Below are 17,943 nucleotides of genomic sequence, written 5' to 3' on the forward strand. Positions count from 1 at the left end.
TCCGTAAGAGTTTGATGCTATCCGCGGTGCACTTATTGGCTGAAAACTTTTCTCCTGTAGTTGTGGCTTCTCCATAAGAGTTTGGTGCTATCCGCGGTGAATTTCGCGAGTGCATGAGCGACGCTGGCCGTTTTAATTAACGGAATGGACCGAGCCTAGCAGAAGTCGAGCGCGGCGCTGCTGCGCAATTAAGAGGCCGTTTTAATTCCGTTTTAATTAACGGAATGAACCGCACATTAAAGAATTCGTTTTCTTTACGGAATATACCGCGCCTAGCAAAAGTCGAGCGCGGTGCCGCCGTGCAATTAAGATGCCGTTTCAATTCCGTTTTAATTAACGGAAGGAACCGAGCCTAGCAAAAGTCGAGCACAGGATATCGGCGAGCGATCACCTCCATTAATCGAAGGAAAAGGTCTTTCACGTTGAGACGTGCAACGACCAAGTACGTCTCGAGAGGAAAAAAAAAAAAAAAGGAGCCTTGCCTCTGCCTACCCAGCATTGTGAGTGTCCCGCGGAGCTGGGACAGCTAGCTGTTTCCTGCAAACATTGTACCTGAGGTGTGGGTCTGCTCGTTTTCTTTTTTTTTTTTTTTGCCGGGGCGATTGTACGTGACGACTTACTGCATTATGGGTCACCATAATTAAGCCGAGGTCCTTGCGAATTCCCCATCACTCGGATGTCGGCGGCCGCTTCTGTGCTGTTCCCGACTGTCTGTCTGACGGAGAAGCCACAACTACAGGAGAAAAATTTTCAGCCAAGAAGTGCACCGCGGATAGCACCAAACTCTTGCGGAGAAGCCACAACTACAAAAAAATTCTGCCAAATTTAGCAGCAGTCTGGCAACAACAACCCTTCCAGTCTGGCAACCATTTATGCAACGCCAAATGGAACCTTGCCGTTACTATATTTCCGCTATGCCGCCAGGTAGCCTAGAGGCCTCAACTGGCAAAAAAAAAAAAAAAAAAAAAAAGAAAACACGCCAATCAAGTAAGCTTACATTGTTTATTGACAATCGTGAATGCAGCAGTATACATGTAAACAAGGAACACTGTCTCTCACAGAGTTTGAAATTTATTTCACCACAGTGTTACACGATACAATGTGTGGTGTGGAATGCGGGAAAACAGGTGTGATAAGTTTAACAATACATGAAAAAAAAAAGTGATAGCCATCTGTTCAATAATATTACCTGCTGAAATTGTGCAACCTTGTTACTTGACTCGTTCAGTCACACAACGATATTTACACTGGACACCTTTTGCACAGTACTTGCTACTGTGCTGCCCATTGGCTTTCTCACCACACATGCTCTCAAATAGTGCAGTGTCAGTACGATTAGCCTGAGCCGCAATATGATATTTGACAACGCATTGGCGAGAAGCACATCGCGTTGAATAAATAGAAATGACCCCACGCTGTTGTGCTAGGTATCCCTGCATTGTTCTCGATATTGTGTTTAGAATCTGTGTTTTTAACTGCGCATCCGGTCTTTTTACACTAACTAGATCAACTTCCAGTTGTGGTAAGCAAGTGAATCCTGGATAAACACCATTTACAGGATCATGTTGAAAAGGAAACTTGGTTTACGTTTCAAAATAGGTAAAGTGGTTGCAGTGACAGGCACTTTAATGGAGCAACACTTGGCGAATAATGAAAGCCTGAGTCAAACATTCCAGCAAGTCAACATTCTTGCGAAAGTTGTCACAGATGACAAGTTAAGAGAATTGGCTACCCTTGCTCGTTTTCTCTAGATCATCTGACACACAAGATACAGGATGCCTGTTGATGCTCCCAAAAGCACTCATTTGTAAAAAATAAACTATGCACCAGTGGATAGCACTCGCAATACACTACACATGACATATACATATACAATAGGGACATATGGAACACTAGACAGCTGAGAAGTACTGGAAGTCACGGTAGCAAAGTTAAAAGAAATAGGCAATGAATAATCATTGTAGTCAAATCTGCATAATGCAATTTTCTACGATGTTTATTCACAAAGTAGGGGCCATTTCCTAATCTTTAAGTATTTGCACGTCAGACTGAAGAGTTATGTGCACAGCACAATCTGCTGCTTCTCAGGGAAAGTACTGAAGTGATTGTTCTGGCTTAGGAGTCATCTGCTTGACGGAGAACGCAAACACCAATGTTGGCGAATATTGTTGCTCCTGCCTGTTGTGGGGTGCACACTGTATTTACATTTTTGCATGCAAAAGAATCACTAGCTTTTCGAATTTACGAGGAGTTGTGCGCAGTTCATAGACCAACTGTGAGGAGTGAGACAAGTGTCAGAACACGGTGTTGAGACTTCTGTAATGGCTGCACAAATGCGTACGAAAAAGAATGGAGCACCACGCTAAGCATCCAGACCAACCTAACTGTTAAAGAGGACAGGATATTGCAATAGATAGAGGACTAAAAGTCACTGGTCTGTAAGGCAAAGTTCCCCTTGTTGGCCTCGCTACAGTTTGCACAATTGTGGCCGATATGCCCAGATATCGCAAAGTTAGGTTCCAAAAATGCTTACCGACCAACTTAAACGATATAGGACATCAAGTGGATCAGCGTTCTTGGACTGCTACTGATAAAACAGGGATGATGTGTTTTCGCACACTGTTGCACAGGTGACGACGCTTCATAGTTTATGCAATTGCAGAAACAACACAGTGGTGCCACCACTTCTCTTCACAAAAACGAAAAAAAAAAAATCAAGCAGTTAGCTTACTCCAGTTAGAAAATGGCGGCTATCATTTTCCAAGTCAAAAAGGAAATTTTTAGAGCTTAATTTCATAAGATGTGGGGCACACGTATAGCTGACATATACTATGTAACACTCATCACAGTAATAAGTACGATAAACATTGATGATGTCACTAATTCTCATCCGGTATCGGCCTCATACATGACAACATGCATCCCTGCACCACAACAAGAACGAATGGGAAGATCAAATATTTTGGTAGGGAACACTAATTGCTCGCCCTGCTGTCCTGTGCCAGCACCATGTGATTATTTCTTCTTCTTTCACTCGAAACAGTAGTTCGGGGTACGATTTGAAGACAGTGAGAAATTCAAGATCACCGTTCGCAGCAGGTTCAATTACCAAGCAGCGATATTTTATTCAGATCGACTAAAGAAACTACTGCGACAGTACGAGAAGCACTAAGAAGTTAGCAGTGATTCTGTAGAAAAGTGAAGTAGTTTTTTACTAAATTAAGCACACAAATTAAAATTTTTGCCAATGAATATTTACTTTCCTGAAACCAAATTGCCCTTACTTTTTCAATGACTGATTTCAAAGTTTTTATGATTTGCATTTACAGATGAATAAATGAGTTTCCTTTGTGCTAATGGTGCCTAGTCATGAAAGACGTCGCTGAAACGATAGACAATGGGCAGATGCTGAATTCACGTTTTTATTCTTCACTACTTTTTAACTGTCTGCCTCACTCTTAACATGGGTACCATACAAAACTAGTCCTTTTGGCTACATATTTCACAGCAATGTCAAAGAAATAGCTGCTAGTAGACATTCGAATTACCAACATGTACATACACTGGCCGACTGTGATTATACCTACTGAGTGCACTCAGTCATTGTTGTGTTAAAAATTAACATACCTTTAAAAAAGCCTTGTCTTGCATCAGGTATTTTATATAGAACAATTAATATTACAGTAAAAGGTCGTTATTTGAACTCAGTTAAATAAAAGCGCGCAGCCCTGTGTATTTCTATTGGGGAAATCTCTCGACAATTAGAACACATTGGTATCCACAATAGCTGATTCAAGCTGGGAGCCCCTTGTTTTCGTTGCTGCTTGCACAAGAATGTCCAGAGTGATCACAACATTTTACGAAAACACACCAAACTAAATAACTAAAGGAGGAAAACAACTGAACACCAGCATATGAGATTTTGGATGCTGAACTGGAGCCCTTGGGCAAGCTAGGAATGATTGTCATGGAGTCACAGTGGAATAAATGCAAGTGAATGCAAATGACTGATTACTTCTAGTTTTGATTGCATTAACTCTGTCATGTAAACAAACATGTTTCGAAGCATAAATATTGACATACGTTTAAACACTAAGGCTCACTGCTTGCGTGCAAGTAGGTGCATGTTTTTGGCGTATCATCAGCCTTATTACACCCACTGCAGGACAAAGGCCTCTCCCATGATCGGCCAATGAACTTTGTCCTGTGCTTTCTGCTGCCACGTTATACGTACCAACTTTTTAATATCATCGGCCCACCTAACCTTCTGTCTTCACTTCATGCGTTTTCCTTCTTTGTGAATCCAGTCAGTTACCCCTAATGACCAGCGGCTATTCTGCCTGCATACTACATGCCCAGCTTATGTCCATTTCTTCTTCTTGATTTAAACTATGATATCCTTAACACCGATTTGTTCCCTGACCCACTCTGCTCTCTTCTTGTGTCTTAAGGTTACACCTATCATTTTTCTTTCTATCGCTCGCTGCGTTGTCCTCAATTTAAGCTGAACCCTATTAGTAAGCCTCCAAGTTTCTGCTCTGTAGATAAGTATGGGCAAGACGAAGCTGTTATATACCTTCCTCTTGAGGGTTAGTGACAGATTATCATTCATGATTTGAGAATACTTGTCGAATGTGATCCAACTATTTTTATTCTTCCCTATTCTTTTAGGTATTTTACTCTCATGGTTCCGCTCCGCGATTGCTACCTCTGCAGGACATGTCTTGCTTAAAATGAAAACACGAGTACTTAACTTGCACAGTTTCTTTTTAGTACTTTGATAGTGTCACTACCAACATGCACGCGGTATCAGTAACTGTTTCAACACTACTATAGCTGTACCTACCACTGCCTTGCAACAGTCTTTACATTCACAGCAATATATACACAATGTGAAAAAGAAGTGCTGCTAAATATGCACTACTACAAGCCCATTTTTTACCTAGTTATATTGCCACATTGAATATGCAGCATCAAGAGAACAACGAAGAACACACGCAGAGAGAGAAGAAGACGAGGTTTTCTTCCGATCAGTTTGCCAGTGTTCTGGTACAATTAAAGTGAGTTTCCTGTATTCGACTGCTGCTGTTTCTGCATTGTGACACTGGCGGAGGCGCTGGGTACATGTTCGGGACGCCTGACAACAGCCCCGCATCTAGTCCAGAAAGACTTCCGCGCATCGACACCCTCGTTCACCGCAGCAGCCGGCGCCTGTTAGGCCTCAGCCCGGAGTTTGGTCCATTGCCGGAAAGCGTAACTGTGCCAGAAAGCATGACGGCACCTAGAAGCACTGGCCCCAACATGTCCAGCCGAAGCACGACACAGGTGACTGTTTTGAACCCTCGACTTCCGGTTGACTTCCACGGAAACGCATATGAAGACGCACATGACTGGCTCGAGGAATTCGAGCACATAGTGAATGTTAACGGGTGGAACACCACACAGAAATTGGGCTACGTTTATTTTCCTCTTCAAGACGGAGCCCGAACATGGTTCACGAATTGCGTGTGGTCGTCTTGGGATGAGTTACGGCAGAAGTTCCTCGACACGTTCGTGAGCACTGAAAGACGAGAAATCGCACAGCGTCTCCTCGAGTCACGGATTCAGAAACCAAATGAATCTGTTCCGATGTTTGTTGAGGACATGGCGCGGCTATTTCGTCGAGCAGATCCTAATATGCCCGAAGCCAAAAAGGTTAGCCACCTCATGTTAAGGAGCAGCTCTTCGCTGGTCTCGTACGAAACCCGCCTACAAGTGTGGATGAATTCTCCAAGGAGGCGACATCTATCGAACGCGCACTGCATCTACGTTATCGCCAGTATGACCGCCCAACCCACAGTGCACCGATCAGCGTGGCAGCCAGGACCACAGCAACAACACCCGACGAAGGTTCTTTGCGCCAACTAATACGAGAAATCGTACAAGAAGAGGTCAAGAAGCTCGTCGCCAAACCGAATGACTGCGCGATCGCCTCAGCAACGGAAGTTGTACGCCAGGAGATCAGGCAAGCGCTCTTGCTTCCTGAGCCGAACACGAGCGCTCCCAGGGCAAGCTATGCAGACGTAGTTCGCCGACAGCCAGCGAACGTGCCGACACCACATCAGTACCACCAGCAACATCCGCCGACAGCGCCTTGGTACAACAGAGAAACTTCGACGCCGAGCCGGCCACCACTTCGCAAAACTGACATCTGGCGTACCCCTGATCATAGGCCCCTGTGCTTTCACTGTGGGGAAGCAGGCCACATTGTTCGGTATTGCCCGTATCGCGCCGCAAGGTACCAAGGGTTTAATTCCACTGTTCCTCGGTGCCGTTTCAACAGAACACGTGACGTCGACACGAGTGTCATGACCCCGCGGGACGGTCCTCCTGGGTTTCGGTCACGCTCACCCTCTCCTGGGCGTTATTCTCCATCTTCTAGACGGAGCACCACTGACATGCCAAGAGGGAGATCTCCTAGTCCACGCCGGGGAAACTAAAAGCAGCGACCTCAGGGGGGGAAGGTTGCGAATCGTCGAAGTGCTGAAAATCTCCCAATACTGCCGAACGAAGAGAGACACATTTTCAATGAATCGACGAAAGATGGGGTTGTTACTGCCGAAGTTGCAATTACGATTCACGGACATGACGTCATGGCATTGGTCGACACTGGCGCAGCCTTCTCAATAATGAGTGACAGTCTGGCAGACACGCTCAGGAAGGTTAGAATGGAATGGACAGGACCGCAGATTAGAGGAGCTGGAGGGCAGCTACTCACACCTATCGGAAAGTGCACCACAAGAATGAAAATAGGGGATGCATGCTTTGTCGCAACTTTTGTTATTCTTTCTGAGTGTTGCAAACAGGCAATCTTGGGGATGGATTTCTTGCGTGAATATGGTGCCATCATCAATATTCCAGACGGTGTACTGACTTTTTCAGCGGATCAAAGCGCAGCGCTACACCGAAAATCCCTGCGAGTCATTGACGATGTGACCGTACCTCCGTTATCGTGTCGCCTTGTTTCAGTCACGTGCAGCGAGCAGAATACTGGAGAAGGAATCGCTGACCAAGTATTGACGCTTCTACTCTCTCGCGGTGTTGCAATTGCCAGAAGTATCGTCAATGTTGTGTGCGGTGAAGCAGAGGTTCTGTCGACGAATTTTACCAACGAGCGACGACACATTACACAAGGCACTACAGTTGCCTACTTCGACAAGATCACCGAAATCCGCGAGTGCTGGGTAGTACAACAGGACGAGCCGCAAGCCACGTCAGCCCCACCACCTATTGAGGTAAGCACGGATTTGTCACCAGCGCAGAGACAGCGTCTAGTAGATCTTCTTCACCAGTTCAAAGACTGTTTTGCATTGACCTCGAGGGTCAGTCAAACGCCACTGACGAAGCATCGGATAATAACGGAGGAGACGGCAAGGCCAATACGACAGAACCCATACTGCGTAGCAACGAAAGAGTGTGAAGCAATCCAGGAACAAGGGAAGAAAATGCTCGATGATGACGTCATCCAGCCATCAAGAAGTCCTTGGGCATCGCCAGTAGTGCTGGTTAAAAAGAAAGACGGAAGCTTGCAATTTTGTGTCGACTACCGCAAGCTGAACCGTGTGACAAAGAAAGACGTATACCCATTACTGCGCATCGATGATTCACTCGACAGGCTGAGGTATGCACGCTACTTTTCGTCAATGGACCTCAAAAGTGGGTATTGGCAAATTGAGGTCGACGAGCGAGATAGAGAAAAAACAGCTTTTGTAACGCCTGACGGGCTTTATGAATTTAAAGTCTTGCCATTCGGATTGTGCTCAGCCCCCGCAACATTTCAGAGACTGATGGATACCATTCTGTAAGGCCTTAAGTGGCAGACATGTCTGGTCTATCTGGACAACGACATTGTTTTTTCAAAAACATTTGAGGAACACCTGAGCAGGCTGCTATCTGTATTCAGGGCCATAAGGTCTGCCGGCCTGACACTGAAACCCGAGAAGTGACATTTCGGTTTCAAAGAGCTTCAATTTTTAGGCCATGTGGTGAGCCATGAAGGTGTTCGACCTGATCCCGATAAGATTGCGGCCGTCAGAAAATTTCCGGTACCAAAAGACAAGAAAGCAGTCAGGCGTTTCCTTGGCCTATGCACATACCACCGAAGGTTTATTGCCAATTTCTGCCACATAGCCTCGCCGTTAACACGACTCACAAGAGAAGACGTTTGTTCACATGGGGCGACGATCAACAGGTGGCATTTGACGATCTCCGACAACGCCTGCAGACTCCGCCTGTGCTTGCTCACTTTGATGAGGATGCTCCTACCATGGTCCGCACAGATGCCAGCAACGTGGGTTTAGGCGCTGTACTCGTCCAGTGGCAAGACTCAGCCGAGCGTGTGATCGCATATGCTAGTAGGACGCTTTCCCGCGCCGAATCCAACTACTCCACAACGGAAAAAGAGTGTCTTGCTGTCGTATGGGGGTTATGAAGTTTCGTCCGTACCTCTATGGTCGTTCCTTCCACGTAGTCAGCGACCATCATTCCCTCTGCTGGCTGACGAACTTGAAAGACCCATCTGGTCGGCTTGCACGGTGGAGCTTACGCCTTCAAGAGTTTGATATGACGGTCGTGTATAAGTCCGGACGGTAGCACGCTGACGCCGATTGCTTATCAAGGTCACCGATAAAGCGCGATGATGACACATAAGACAGCATGGCGTTTGTAGGAATCGTCGACACCACTACGATTTCGTGCTAGCAGAAAGAAGACAGTGAGTTGCTTCCCCTTATTGAATTTTTGAATGGCCGGACAACATCCGTCCTTAGAAGATTTGCAAGGAGCCTGCCGTCATTCTGCTTACGTAGTGGTGTTCTCTATAAGAACTTTTCTCTCAGAGGAAGCACCCATCTACTTGTCGTTTCGACGTCACTCCGCGAGGAGATACTTTGTGCTTGCCACGACGAGCCAATTTCTGGTCATCTCGGATACACACGCACATTGGCCAGAATCCAACAGAAATACTACTGGTCAAGACTTCCAGCTATTGTGAAACATTACGTGCGCACGTGCCTCGATTGCCAACGACGAAAATCGCCACTGTTAAAACCAGCTGGACTATTACAACCAATTCAAGTGCCCACGGTACCTTTTGCCCAAATTGGAATGGATCTCCTTGGACCATATCCGACTTCCCATGCTGGCAAAAAGTGGGTAATAGTCGCCACTGATTATCTCACGCGCTACGCGGGAACAAAGGCTTTGTCAAGTGGCACCGCCGTTGAAACCGCACGATTCTTCGTAGAAAATATCCTCCTGAGGCACGGTGCTCCGACAATCATAATAACGGATCGAGGTGCCGCTTTCACGGCCGCGCTCCTGAAGACAGTGCTTAAGCTCAGTAGAACAACCCATCGGAAAACCACTTCCTATCATCCACAAACCAACGGCTTAACAGAACACCTCAACAAGACTGTTGCCGACATGTTGAGTATGTACGTTGACGTGGATCACAAGAACTGGGAGTACATTCTACCGTACATCACGTTCGCCTATAATACAGCGCAGCAAGAAACTACACGAAGAACGCCGTTCAGTCTCCTTCATGGCCATGAAGTGACGACGATGCTTGACGCCATGTTACTGTATGACTGCAATGACATCGATTTGGACGCTGTATCTTTTACCCAACGAGCAGAAGAAGCGAGGCAGCTTGCGCGCGTCCGAATCACCCAGCAGCAAAATTACGACGCCCAACGTTATAATCTGTGACACAGACATGTCGTCTATCGGGCCGGCGGCAAAGTCTGGGTATGGAGTCCTATCTGCCGCCGGGGACTGTCTAAAAAATTGCTGAAGAAGTATTTTGGCCCATACACAGTTTTACAATGCCTGAGCGACGTTAATTACGTGGTCGTTCCTGACAGCCCCTCGACAACTTGCCAGCAAAAACCAAAAATTGTGCACGTTGTGCGAATGAAGCCCTACTTTTCGGACTGATTTACACCATACATCTACTACACCGTCTTTTGTAGAAGAGCATCGGGATGCTGCTCTCTGGAGGGGGGCAAATGCCACATTGAATATGCAGCACCAAGAGAACAACGAAGAACACGCGCAGAAAGAGAAGAAGACGAGGTTCTCTTCCGATCAGTTTGCCAGTGTTCTGGTACAATTAAAGTGAGTTTCCTGTATTCGACTGCTGCTGTTTCTGCATTATGACAATACGTGATACTCTATGCAAAGTTTGACACGTAGAGTGAAGTACAGTATGTGAACCCCATGGCAAGCACTGTCCAAAAATTTTGAAACATTTCCTGTAAACTGAGTAATTCATAAATAAGAAACAACAATCCGTGCACCAAATTTCATACAACTTGAACATACCGTACGCTATTACTGCTTTTCAGTATAAGGCTTTCATTTGTCCGCCTGGCATATTGGTGGCACGTGGGGTTGTCACTGTGGCAAGTGTAGAGCTTCTTAGGACTGGATGTGGGTAGCTTGGAAATCAATGGTCTCTCTTTGGTTCAGTTTTCTGAGAAGAAAAAAAAAACAGACTCATGAGCAGGGTAAGACATAAATGATTGAACAAAATATATTCAATAAATAAAGTGTGTTTCACAATACCTTGTGAGGATTTTGGCCCATAAGCTTGCTTTCAGTGATGACACTTTCTCCGCTGACTTGAGGTAGGTTCAGAGTGATGAGGCATCCAAGCGTACACTTATATGAGCAGTTCCTTGGAGGCTGCGGTTGGATTGTAAGAAAGAAAAAAACAGTCCTGGATACTCTGGTAGAAGCATGAACGGATTTGTGATGCATGACTAAGAAGAACGCATACGAGAACACTGCATATAAGAAAGGTGTACGTGGACGTGAGGCAGGGTTGGAGGGAGACGAGGAGGAAGAAGAGGTCAGAAATAAAGAAGATGGCTGACACCCCAGCCTAGTACTGTGCATTATTAAAAATTGGTGCAGCCGCGTATACTTTCTGTGCGGACATTCAAGATATGGGTGGACTTCACCATTGGAGCAAATCAACTCGGTGGCATCCGGATCTTGACTGCAATGCCTCAAGATGAAGAGGAACTAGCTCTTCCGGAAGCAGTGAGCACCGACGCATTTGTTTCCTATATAAGCACTAGAATGAAGCTCACTCCAGACCATTTACTTGCTAAAAGAACGGTGAGGATCAACATGAAACTTCAGGATTATGAGAATTTCATGCTGACTCCAGTAAGAAACGACGCGAAGCCTGCTACTGCTGCTTCGCCTGACAGTTCCGTCGAGCTGATCAACAAGTTTCTTGAAGTGCACCAAGAACAAAATAGGCAGCAAAATGATTTAATGCGCTTGCTTGTAAACGTGACGGAAAGATTAAGCAGACCGAGCCGCGAACACGTGAAGCCAGACATGTTTGACGGAGAGTCTAGTAGTCCAGAGTCCTGGCTCACGTTTTACAAGTATGCATGCAATGAAAACTACTGGCACAGCGACGAAGATAAAGTGAAAAACATGCGACTATTCTTATCGGGCATAGCAACGAGTTGGGACGAATGGCGTCTCAACGCTCACAGCAACAAACTATGGATAGAGTGGAAAGCAAGCTTTCCGAGCTCCCTCAGCGAGAACAAGGTGTTGCTATGGGACAAAGCAATCACCTTCAAATACAGGTCTGGATCTGCACTCAGCTATTTTTATGAGAAAAGGCGCTGGCTACAGCTGGCGGACTCATTTTTGCCTGAGATGTCTGTGGTTCCGCTTATCATTTATGGCTTAAGTCCGGACCTCCAGAAGCAAATACAAATATGAGGACCCAAGACGGTCGAAGAACTTCTGCAGGGAATGCGAGACCTCTACCTCCAGGACTTAGGAACCCAGCATCAACCCATGACACCTGCTGCAAGAAATACCGGGGCCACACGAGCTGAGGAACGACGCCCGCTTGCAAGCTGGAGACCTACTGCAACACCCGTATCCTTTTTGACCGCCCAGGGAGGCTCAGACCATGGCGAAGAGCTAGATGACGTAACAAAAAACTAAATAGAGAGGGTCTCGGCTTCCACCCGACGACATCAAGAGAAGCTGTTTATTTGTCTCATACAAGTCTATTGTACATATCTGTTTTTGTGGATGGAAAGGAATGGAGTGCATTAGTTGACAGCGGAGCAAGCGTCAGGGTTATAAAAGCAAATGTTGTTGAGAGGGTGAAAGTAAAAGAGGGAAGACCAGTAGAAGTACACGGATACGATGCAAGACGAGATGTCCACGATAAATGGACTTGTATAACTATATCGTGTCTCGGCAACACTGTCACTGCGCTAGCACTGGTACTCGACGGAGTTCCGTATGAACTACTGCTTTCACGTCCAGTCATCAGTGCACTTCGCCTTAATATCTACTGGACAGGCGAAATTACCACAAAAGAAAAGCGCCGCGCTATCAACGCTGCAGTTTTGCCTTCAAGGACTCCGCGGAAACCATCGTCAGGTGAAGATGTTAGGATGCTTTACCCGGAATTGGTGTGCCTGAAAGGATATCCTGATTAATAAGTGGGGTTTAACGTCCCAAAACCACCATCTGAAAGGATATCCTACAGCAACTACGAAGTTTGAGGTTCCATTCCAGCTCAGTGATACGATGGTGGTGAGAAAAAAGCCCTATAATATGTCACGAGAGAAGGAAGTGTGGCTTCAGAACGAGATTCAAAAGATGTTGGATGCGCAGATTATCCGTCCATCCACGTCTACGTTCGCTTCACCCATCACCATTGCACCAAAGGAAGATGGAAGTCTTCGACTCTGCACGGACTACAGACAAATTAATAAGCAGACTAAGCTTTTTCCGTTTCCTATGCCACGTATAGACTCTATCATAGATGACACGGGTGGCTGCAGAGTTTTCTCGCGGATTGACCTATGTAAAGGATTTTGGCAAGTTCCGATTTGTGAAAAGTGCAAGAAATATTCTGCCTTCATCACGCCCTTTGACATCTATGAGTATAACCGACTTCCATTTGGATGGAAGAACTCACCCGCTTGGTTCCAGAAAATGATGAACGACGTCTTGCGACCATTTATCGGGAAGTTTTGTAACTTCTACATTGACGATACAATAGTATACTCCCGCAACGAGGAAGAGCACTCAAACCATCTGGCTAGTGTACTTCAAGCACTTTGTGATGCCGAGCTCAAAAGTAATGACAAGAAGAGTGGGTTTTTCCAAAGAAAAGTGGTATTTCTTGGAAGAGTATTTGACGGCCAAACCAAGACAACAAAACAGGAATCAGTCGAACGAATCGCAAAAATGCAGAAGCCATATGACTTGCACTCTTTGCGGGTATTTCTGGGTCTTGAAGGGCATTTCTGGCCATTTATTAGAGATTATGCGACCAAAACCAAATGCCTCACAGAAATGACTAAGAGGAATAATGGCCGTACGCTATTTTAGACCTTACCTGGATGGCAGGAGCTTCAAGCTCTTCACGGATCACCAAGCCTTAACGTATATCCTTAACCTCGCCGAGCCTCGAGGAAAAATTGCTAGGTGGGTGAGTGAACTCCAGCAGTTTACTTTCATGGTCCACCACAGGCCTGGAGAACACCTCAAGGACGCAGATGCACTTTCAAGACTTGTGGTAGTTCCAGATTATAAAAATGTTAATGCAACATTGTTGTGGGAGGCAACTGAAGAACTTAAGTTCCATAACGGACAGTTCACAGTCCCAGAAACAATGGTGCCTCGAATTTTGGAGCTTTATCACGACTCCACACACTCAGGTGGACATGACGGCATTTGGAGGACATATCACAAGATTCGTCAGCGTTTCCAGTGGAAACACATGAAAGAGGACGTTCAACGGTATGCTCAGTCTTGTCATCAATGCCAAGTTCACAAAGCCAAGTATCTTCAGAGAACAGACGAGATGGTTTTGCCGCAACATTCCGACGTACCATTTGAAGTCATTCATCTGGATTTCGCAGAGCTCAAGAAGAAGGCTGGAGGAGTAAGAAGAACGCAGTCTTTCCTAGTGGGAATAGACCAGTGCACAAAAATAGTAGCTGCACGGCCGGGAAGGGAAGACGCAAATAGTGTGATCGCTCTTTTGAGTCGGGAGATGTTCAAGAATACGAAAATAGTAATATCAGACAATGGGCTAGCGTTTCTCAGTCAGTGTTTGCAAGATTGGGCGAAAGAACGAGGAGTTGTATAGCGACGCTGCGCTCCGTACCATCCTGCAGAAAATGGCATGGCTGAAAGAATCATTCAGGATTTGAAGCAGTTCACTTCAATGTATTCAGGTTTTCAGGGTGGATGGAAGTGCGGCTTGGAGAGAGCTGTTGCTCATCACAATTGGTCGCACACTGCGACCGATTGTGATGAGCGATGTTGCAAATTAACAGACAGAAACGCAATTGATGCCAATGGGCTGCTGCTTTTCGAGCATCAGGATAATCTTAATACTTGAACTAAAACAATCACATCTTTGTATTATTAGTAAAATACAACAAAAGTATGGTATTCAAGTTTTTATCAAAAATTACGTATTAACTACTCTTTTAATGGTGTTTTGATCATAGAGTTTCTCACAATACTAACTAGAGGGAACTCTGGTGCTAGTGTCTATGGGAGCTGCAACGCACGGCACTTCAACGGGCATGGGAATGATGGGTAGTACTCTATAGTAGCCACGGAGCACCTTTCCTTCCTCCGTGTCACGGAGTCACCTTTTTCCTTCCTCCGTGATAGTAGTAGAGTGTACTAGAAGCTTTTGAGTGGCGCGAGCAGCTGCCTGGGAGCGGCCGTTTCGGCGTGGAATGATGCGGTGGCGCTGGCGTCGACCAATCTACCCGGGCGGATGGCTGGCAGGTGTTCCGCGTACGTGTTGGTACCTCTCTGTCGCGCCTAGTGTGAAGATGATCTCCCTCTTTTTTTTCTTATTCACATACCTCCCCTTTTTCGCGCAAATAAAGGTTATTTGACTTTATTGTTATTGAAGTTGCTGCTGACCGCACTGCAGCCCGAAGCAGCATAGCACATTGTACAATATAACGAGCGCTTTTTTTTTATTTTTAAAGTGTACACATTTTAGACGAGAAACCAGCTGGCCGGTACACACCGGAAGTGCCCCCCTCCCAAAAAAAGGAATATGGTGCACACAAAAGGAAGAACTCTTGGTCCATTCCACGTAAAACACCAAAGCTGGACTCAAATAAAAGGCTCATTGCTTGTGGCTGCGTGCACACACAACAAAAAAGTAGGCTTTATAGATATTATTTGAAGAACAGCAGAGTTTTTCCAAACCTCCCTTTGGTTTTGAAATATGGGAATAGATTCATTGTTGTAGGACCCACAGAAGTGCAAATACGTAATACTGCAAAAGAATGTCTTAGGTGAAACATAGTAGTGGAAGATTTTGAGAGTTTAAAAAACGGAACAACACTGCAAAGCAGAGTCGTAACTAATGTTAATCATAATTGATAACATAAAATGCAAGGTTTACATATTTATAAAACAATACATTTGCAATTAGGTAAATTGTAAAAAACGTAAAATATAGAGCCAGGATACAAAAGATAACATAAAGCAAAGCAAACAGAACGACATAGTTAAGGTTGTCTTTCCAAAATGCATTTAAAAAAAAAAAGATGTTATGGTCGAAAGATCGTTTGAAGGGACACTGAAGTGCAACAATGAATTGGCTTAGATCGATGACTTATGCACCGAGATCCCTAATGCTGCTAAATTTACCATCACAGGTTTAATACAAAAAGATGCAAGATCAAAGATTTATTTTGAGATTTCGCGTCATTATTAGCACGTTCTCTCGCTTACAAGCCTCTTCTAGGAAAAATTGTTTTTATTCTTGGTGTACCGTCAAAAAATTATGAGTGTAAGAAAATATGCACGAAAAATGATATCCTTTTTACGTCACTGTAGCAATTTATAGCGTACTCAGTTTTAGGTGCTTCTGTGCGCTTTTGACACTGTAGAAGATTTCTCATCTTGACTTCATATGCGCGTGTAGACCGTGGGTAAGGTCCGATGGTGGCAAAAATGAAGTTTCTGCTGCTCCACAACAGAGTGGGACACTTGCAACAAGCTGCAGAGCATCTGAGGCTTCTCGAACAGTTACTAAACTGGACTTGCAGATTAGTTTCTCTTGCACGAATGCTTCACATTGCACGATTCCATTGTCTGCACAGGTAAAGTATACGTCTCGTTGAATGCAAAGTTCACGAGTGCAAGGTCCCATGGTGGCAAAAATGAAGTTTCTGCTGCTCCACAACAGAGTGGGACGCTTGCAACAAGCTGCAGAGCATCTGAGGCTTCTCGAACAGTTACTAAACTGGACTTGCAGATTAGTTTCTCTTGCACGAATGCTTCACATTGCACGATTCCATTGTCTGCACAGGTGAAGTATACGTCTCGTTGAATGCAAAGTTCACGAGTGCTAGGATTCAGTGAGCACGCTACGTACGACACGCCGGCAAATCCAGGAAACTCGTGCACCGTCCATGACTTTGATGGTAGGACAAGACCACGAAGGTCACCGAGAGTGACAACCGCGTCAGACGAGGGATTTGAGCTTGCCTCGTCAGCTTCGTCGCCATCTGCAGAAGTTGTACCGTTGCTATCCACAAGGAGCTGTGTAGGAGTGCTAATGCGTCGCCGTTTTCTGTTGTCATTCTTAGCCGGCACACACTGATGACGCCGCTTTGTTTGGGTCCGCGGAGCCGGAGTTTTGAGCGTCAAATATGCTGGCAGGTTGGGCAAGATCGTCGGGACTGCATCAGAAGCAAGTGTCGGCGTTCCCCTAGGAATTCGGACTTGAACACCATTGATAACGTGTACGTAGTCTCTAACAATGAAATGCGGTTTGAAATGTAAATCGCACACAGCACAATCGGCGTCAAGCGGATTGTCAAGCCGATGGAGGTTCCGCTCCCAAAGAAGTCGTCGTTCTTCGTCTTTCGGGGCCTTGAAAAGTGATAACTTCCGACTTTGTTGCACACGCGGATATCCAGTTGTGCAACCTAGCGCGTAACAATGGTTTAGACGCAACTTCTTCGTCATTTCGCGACTAAAACCGAGATGCCGGCCATGCCGCCGAGCCAGCCGAGTAAACCAAGTGGGAAGATTTGGCGATGGCAGCGCCGCCGCTGCTTTCGCCACAAGTTGGGGATGAAGAAAGCAAGGGGAAAGCGTTTCGGTCGCGCCACTCAAAAGTTCTAGTACACTCTAATAGTACTACACACATTTGTCTAATTTTCGTACTTCTGGCCTGCTTTTGGCTCCGTGTGTGTTCGTGTGGCTTGAAGCTGTTTTTTCACGAAAACATAAATTAGCAAACGTTCACCGTTTGTGCTTCACAATCTTATTCTTTTAAGCGTTTTATTTTGAATCAAGTCCTTAAGTTCTTAAGTTCAAAAGGGTTTGTTCTTTCTTTCAAAAGAAAACCGAAACACAGCAATAAACAAAGCCGCAAGTACGATTCGCCACCCGCAAGTACGAAGACTAGGCAAATGTGTGTACTACACTACTACCCACGGAGGAAGGAAAGGTGCTACTACCCACGGAGGAAGACCTTTCCTTCCTCCGTGCTACTACCCTAGTCTACCCATCATTCATTCCCATGGTCGCTGAACGATCGCAGCGCCAGAGTGCCCTCTAGTTAATTTTGAGAAACTCTATGGTTTTGATACATCCTAAAATAGAAATTTTAGCCGCGTTGAGCGCCCCTAACAAGAAAAATTCACATTAACTTATCCGACCGCTAAGAAAGGAAATAGTAGCTCCACTACACGCGCAAATGACAAAGCTCGCTGTGATTGATTTTTTCGCCGTCTACGGCCATCACGGGAACTTGGAGAGTTTCCGGGGTCTGGTACTACCAAGGAGGATATATAAAAACCTGCTATATTCTTCTTGGGTACTACTTAGAAGGCCGCGGACGGCACA

The 17,943-nt window shown here is 45.6% G+C and overlaps 1 long non-coding RNA gene across 1 annotated transcript; it reads right to left on the reverse strand.

The window, feature by feature from the left end:
- Positions 1-988: 988 nt before the first annotated feature.
- On the reverse strand, positions 989-17,415 carry LOC142765014 (uncharacterized). The gene is made up of 3 exons (XR_012884017.1): positions 15,937-17,415; positions 10,609-10,728; positions 989-10,516 (listed from the first exon to the last, which is right to left on the reverse strand). It is a non-coding gene; the product is annotated as an uncharacterized LOC142765014 (long non-coding RNA).
- Between the last annotated feature and the right edge of the window lie 528 nt (positions 17,416-17,943).

This window comes from Rhipicephalus microplus, chromosome 1 (genome assembly GCF_043290135.1).
Source record: "Rhipicephalus microplus isolate Deutch F79 chromosome 1, USDA_Rmic, whole genome shotgun sequence".
NCBI lineage: Eukaryota > Metazoa > Arthropoda > Arachnida > Ixodida > Ixodidae > Rhipicephalus > Rhipicephalus microplus.